This window comes from Sinocyclocheilus grahami, unplaced genomic scaffold, assembly GCF_001515645.1.
Source record: "Sinocyclocheilus grahami isolate Dianchi unplaced genomic scaffold, SAMN03320097.WGS_v1.1 scaffold1435.1, whole genome shotgun sequence".
NCBI classification, from domain to species: domain Eukaryota; kingdom Metazoa; phylum Chordata; class Actinopteri; order Cypriniformes; family Cyprinidae; genus Sinocyclocheilus; species Sinocyclocheilus grahami.
In genome coordinates this window covers 141087-147640 of record NW_015506614.1, presented here as the reverse complement: position 1 = coordinate 147640, position 6554 = coordinate 141087, and the positions used below count along the sequence as shown (strand labels likewise).

At 34.2% G+C, this 6554-nt stretch overlaps 1 pseudogene; it reads left to right on the top strand.

Moving 5' to 3' along the window:
- LOC107570265 (chloride channel protein 2-like) overlaps positions 1-6554 on the top strand; it is a 38941-nt pseudogene that overhangs the window by 12315 nt on the left and 20072 nt on the right.

The window sequence follows — 6554 nt, the reverse complement described above, 5'->3', positions numbered from 1 at the left end:
GTGTGTGTTTGCTTTTCTGTGTGACGTTCTCTCTTAATTAACTCCTCTTCCTTTTGTGTGATCAACCAACAAAACCACTTCGCTAATTACGCACAGTTCATTTCAGGATTCACCTCGCATTCAATACCAAGTGACAAGTGGGTGTGTGTTTTAGCTTTCTTTCTTTATGTGTGTGTGTGTGTGTGTATGTGTGTGTGTGTGTGTGTGTGTGTGTATGTGTGTATGTGTGTGTGTGTTCATGTCTAATTATCAAATAAACAGAAATGCTATTTCCAGATTGATTCAGACTTGTGCGTTTGTGTTAACATTTGCTTAATATTATTAATTTACTTCAAATAAAGAGGGAATGAAAAATAATATATTTATATTTTCTTGTGTTGTTCACTAATGAGATCACACACACAAATACACACTTTTATCATTTTGTTTTGCTTGCTTTTTACAAAGAAGTTTTGTCAAACTTCTTATTAAACATATTTGGAATCTAAGGTTTTTCTGTTATTATAATTTGCAATTCTAATTATAAACAATAATTTATCATTCTAAATAAGAATTTATAATTATATTTAGAATTTTAAATGACATATAATTAAGAATTTTAATAAATGTATTTATTTATATAATTTATAAAATATATTTATATAATTTATATAAACCTATAACTTTAACTATTATTTATTTCTTAATTTCTTTTTATTCTTGAAATGTGCGGAATAGTTGATTGTGGATGAAATTGTCAGAAAGTAGCTTTTGGTGGACATGAAACATGCTTATTTTTATATTTACACATTCATATCTGACGTTTATTTAATTTTCTATTTTAGTCCGATGAGGAAATTGTACAGTCTAAGCATAAAATGTCATGCAGATGACAGATTTTGCGTCAGATGTATAACAAAGCGTTGATCTGTGTGGATATTTGGGGATTTTGATGTGTTGTGACGCACACAGACGCATGTGTGAATAATATCACACCCCTCTGGTTTGTCATATGCCAGGCTGTTGTGTGTGGAGAGACAGCCGGCTGCAGACTCGCAGAAAGGCCTGTTGCGTGAGCTTCCCATCTCACATAGTCTCTGCCATAAACAATCTATATGACAGTTCTGAATCTTTGAATCTGTTACAATTAAATACTTTTTTTTGGTCATTTGGTCTGTTTTAAATTTTTCTTTCATACAGGTGTGTCACTGCTATTGTTCTGTAATAACCAGCAATGTAATTTTGTCACACTACACCACAAAATAGCTTGTTACTGGAAAATTACTGTCATGCTACTGAAAAATGAATTCTACCGAGTTTAGTAGCTTTGCTACTTTTAGTTAATCCCTCAACAATGATGATATTATTGGTTAATATTGTTTTTCTCCTCTCTCCTCGGTTATATGAGCAGAAAAGTTGTTGCAGGGGTAGAGAACGCTATTAGATTTTGCTGAAATATTACGAAAATGGTTTTGTTTATGTTTTAATAAGTGTTACTGTTGTCTTTTGTGCAGTTCTGGATGTCTGCTTTAGCCACAGCTCTTCCTGTACCATGTGGAGCCTTTATGCCTGTTTTCGTCATTGGTAAGTGTTTGTATATTTATTATCTTAAAATGACTTTTTAAAGGAGAATTTGGTCAAATATTTAACTGATAGATATCACAATGCTTCCCCAGTTCATTATTTACAGGACATTAAATTACAGTACATTTGTATTACAAGTTTCCTGAATGTTATGTTTAAAATGAATTAAATTTGCAATAATTTACATACATTTCCAGAATATAAATCTGAATGTTGGAAGCAGCCAGGTTTGAAATTCATATTTGATTTTGTTGGCATATTAGAGTTAAAGGTTTTTACAGAAGGGATTTTGAATTTGTCTTTTTATCACTTCATAAATCAGAAAATACTGTCAACAACCAGAAAAAAACACATTTTCGCCATGTTTTTAGGAATAAAATGTTATATAAATCATTGTGAATGATATGAGCAAACCCCTCAATAAAACTCTTTATAATATCGAGAGGAACAAAACTCTAAGTTTTGGTGTATGCAAGTGCTGCTGAAGTGCAGAAACAAACTTTTAAACATATATATTACAATTGAAATCGACAGAAGCAAATAGACAAAGTGCCTTAATAAAACATTGTGAATGATATATGAACAAACCCCACAGTAAAATCCTTTAGACTATAGATAGGAATAAACCTATAAAATTTGGTGTATGTAAGTGCTGCTGAAGTGGAGAAACAAACTGACACACATAGATAAAGTATAATAAAATAAACACTTAAATGCGCATTTTGGATAGTTTCTGTCCACTATTCTGAAAGAAGACGAGCAAAGTTATACGAGCAAAATAGTCCTGAAGCTCAACATTGGCAAGTGCATGAAAAAAACGTCTCAGGTTACGTATGTAACCATGGTTCCCTGAGTAGGGAACGAGACACTGCGTCCTCTAGGGGTCACTATGGGGAACGTCTCGTCGTGACCCGTGTCTGAAGCATACTTTGAAAAAACACCAACAACACATTGGCCGGCGACAGCCATGACGTCACTACCGGTGCGACTGTAGTATAAATAGGTGCCGGGAGCTACACATCATTCTCTTCTTCGTCTGAAGCTTGCGTCCGAAGCATGACAGGAAGCCTAGAGGTCTCATTCACTACTCAGGGAACCATGGTTACATACGTAACCTGAGACGTTCCCTTTCATGGGAACTTCGAACTGCGTCCTCTAGGTCTAGAATGTGTTCTCTCGGCACCTATTTATACTATAGTCGCACCGGTAGTGACGTCATAGCTGTCGTCGGCCAATGTGTTGTTGGTGTTTTTTCAATGTATGCTTCAGACACGGGTCATGACGAGATGTTCCCCATAGCGACCCCTAGAGGACGCAGTTCGAAGTTCCCATGAAAGGGAACTATAGTTTTTCCTGTAGTGTATTGCCTACGTGTTAAAAATATTGTATGCAATATATTCATTAAAATGTGACCTGGGAATGTGAAACTGTGTGTGTTTCAGGTGCTGCGTTTGGCCGTATGGTGGGGGAAAGTATGGCCGCGTGGTTTCCAGAGGGCATTAATACGGACGGAATTATCTATCCCATAGTTCCCGGAGGATACGCTGTTGTGGGTGAGAAACAGACGCTCTCATACACATGTAGAGCTTCAACAGACATGTTCACACACACACGTTCATCACAGCTGGCAATTGCTTCAGTGTTGCCATAGTGATTTTGAGAGGCATTGATTTAGTTTTGTTGTGTTAGGTCGTGGATTGTTGTTTTCATTGTTAGTCTCTGATTAGTAGCCACTGGATTTAATTATGAAATAACAATAACCACTTTTGACTGCTTATTATTTTATTTATAGCTTAATGGACAATATAGTGAAGGGTTTAGAAAAGTGTAGGACTCTCACCAACAAATGCACTGTAATTATAAAATGATGAAATATTTTCATTATTAAAAAAACGTATATCAAAAATTTTATATTTTTAAATATTAGTAATATATTAATAAAATTAAATATTTTAAAAAATTAGTAATATTTTTAAACATTAAATTAATTTTTGTAAATATTTGTAAACAAATGCACTGTAATTATAAAATTATGAAATATTTTCATTATTAAAAAAACGTATATCAAAAATGTAATATTTTTAAATATTAGTAATATATTAATAAAATTAAATATTTTAAAAAATGTGTAATATTTTTAAACATTAAATACATTTTTGTAAATATTTTACACAATTTGACACATTTTATAAATATATAAAAGGTATATAAAAATATCGTAATTTAAAAAAATATTTTTATAAATTGATTAATCGTTTGTTCATTTTTGCCTACTATTTATTTATATTTAATGCACATCTAAGTAGCCATGTGACGTGACCATGTTTCACTGCAAATTTAAGTGTGTAAATAACAAATAAATCTTGAATCATGAAAAACACTAATACTGAAAAAATATTTTTTTTTTTAAATGTTTACATCAGTGTTGAGCACCATTGATTTTGATCTGTGCAAGTAAATTGCAATTCAGTAAATATCTCTTCTTGTCAATTCATCACTTTGAATCGGCCCAATAGTTTGTGTTCCTTTAGTATTTTGTTTTTCCCTTTGGTTCATTGATGTATAATGAACCAATGTGAAGTGTTAATTTGTTTTGTTAAATCTGTCTCTCTGCAGGAGCGGCGGCGTTATCCGGAGCGGTCACACACACGGTTTCCACGGCCGTGATCGTGTTTGAGTTGACGGGTCAGATCAGTCACATTCTGCCCATCATGATCGCTGTGATTCTCGCCAACGCCGTCGCTCAGCCGTCCATCAACCGCCACCATGAGTGAGTCTCTCTGTCTGACTATATAGGTGTACATCTTATATGTGTCCCTGGAGCACAGAAGCAGTGTTGAGTCGCTGGGGGATATTTGTAGCAATAGCCAACAATACATTGTGTGGGTCAAAATTATACATTTCTCTTTTATGCCAAAAATCATTAGGATATTAAGTAAAGATCATGTTCCATGAAGATATTTAGTAAATGTCCTACCATAAATATATCAAAACTTAATGTTTGATTAGTAATATACATTGCTAAGAACTTCATTTGAACAACTTTAAAGATGATTTTCTCAATATTTAGATTTTTTTGCCCCCTCAGATTCCAGATTTTCAAATAGTTGCATCTCAGCCAAATATTGTGCTATCCTAACAAACCACACATCAATGAAAAGTGTATTTATTCAGCTTTCAGATGATGTATAAATCTCAATTTCAAAAAATTGACCCTTATGACTGGTTTTGTGCTGCAGGGTCACATATTGTGTTTTTCTTCCTCAGCACAGTCTGCTTTGAAGGATTCAGTAACTACTGCAGAATACAGAAGTAGAAACACTCTTTTTCAATCACAGTGATATCAAGCCCTTCCTTCTGCTCACATGAAAAGCAATTTAGCAACTAGTTATATTTGCATTTTACAACTTGTATTTTTAAAATAAAATTAATGTTTAAGGTTTGGCTGTGTGTAACTCATGTTCACCACGGTTCGTATTTTTACTCGTAAAACTTAATCTGCTGATCGAAAAACCCACAGGAACCATGCTTATTAAACTTATCTGAATCTAAAACTAAAACTAAAACTAAAATTTAAGATAGAAAATTGTATTTTAGTTAGCTGCCAAGGCGACATATTTAGTTTTAATTTCATTTAGCTTGACGTACTAAAATAACTAAACCTAAACTGAAATTAAAAATGAATAAAAACTATATAGACATTTAAAAACAACATAAACAAAACTAATATAAATGACAAAAACACACAACAAAATTACTAAAGCTGAAAATATTAAAATAAAAATGATTAAATATTAATAAAAATATAATAGTATTTCAGTGATAGTAAAATAACAAAGAACTTGAGGCTCAAATGCCGATTCACTTCCGGGTTTCTGGACTAATTACTGAACAGCTGTACTTGCTAAAGAAATAATGCAGTTGGCAAATGCTTATTTAATGCAATTAAAGATAAAATGAGTTATTATTTTATTGTTGCATTTAACTACATTAACAAAGTATTCTATTTATTTGTTAATTTTTATTAAATACATTTTTCCTTCGATTTAGTAAGTGGCACTACAGACAAAGATGGCGTTTTCTCTTCATTAGTGTAAATGGACAAGGTCTAAAGTTACACACACACACACACACACACACACACACACACACACACACTGTCCTGTGCAACACAGACTAATGGAAAACTGGGCAACACACACATCAATCTTAGTTTCAGAATTTCAGGGTTATGAAGTTTCAGATTTTGTCTCCTTGTGCTTGTGTGTATGTGTGTGTGTGTTTGATTCTGTTGTGATTAAAGAGCAGAAAATGGGAGCAATTATGCAGAACATACACACACACACACACACACACTCAAACAGGTCTTTTGCTCTAAATGACTGTGTTTCTGCCCTGGTGTCAAACTCATCTGAGGCGTCTGAGAGATGCATTTATACCTGTCGAGAGAACAATTACATAACAACGTGAGTGTGTGTATGTGTGTGTGTGTGTGTGTGTGTGTGTGTGTGCTTTCTCTATGTTCTGCTCAGCTGTGTTTCATCCATTTTCATTAGTGTGTGTGTGTGAGTGAGTGTGAGTGCATGTGTGTGTGTGTGCTTGTCTGTGTGTGTGTGTGTGTGTGTGTGTGTGTGTGAGAGTGCATGTGTGCTTTCTCTATGTTCTGCTCAGCTGTGTTTCATCCATTTTCATTTGTGTGTGTGTGTGTGTGTGTGTGTGTGTGTGTGTGTGTGTGTGTGTGTGTGTGTGTGTGTGTGTGTGTGTGTGTGTCGGAAGCTAGATTTTTGCTGAGTTAGAATCTGCGGAAAACTCACTTATCAGCAGGAAGGACACACATACATACATACATACACACTCTCTCTCTCACACACACACACACACACACACACACACACACACACTCACTCACACACACACACACCCACACCCACACACACACTCACACACACACACACTCAAACACACACACACCCTCACACTCACACACACAC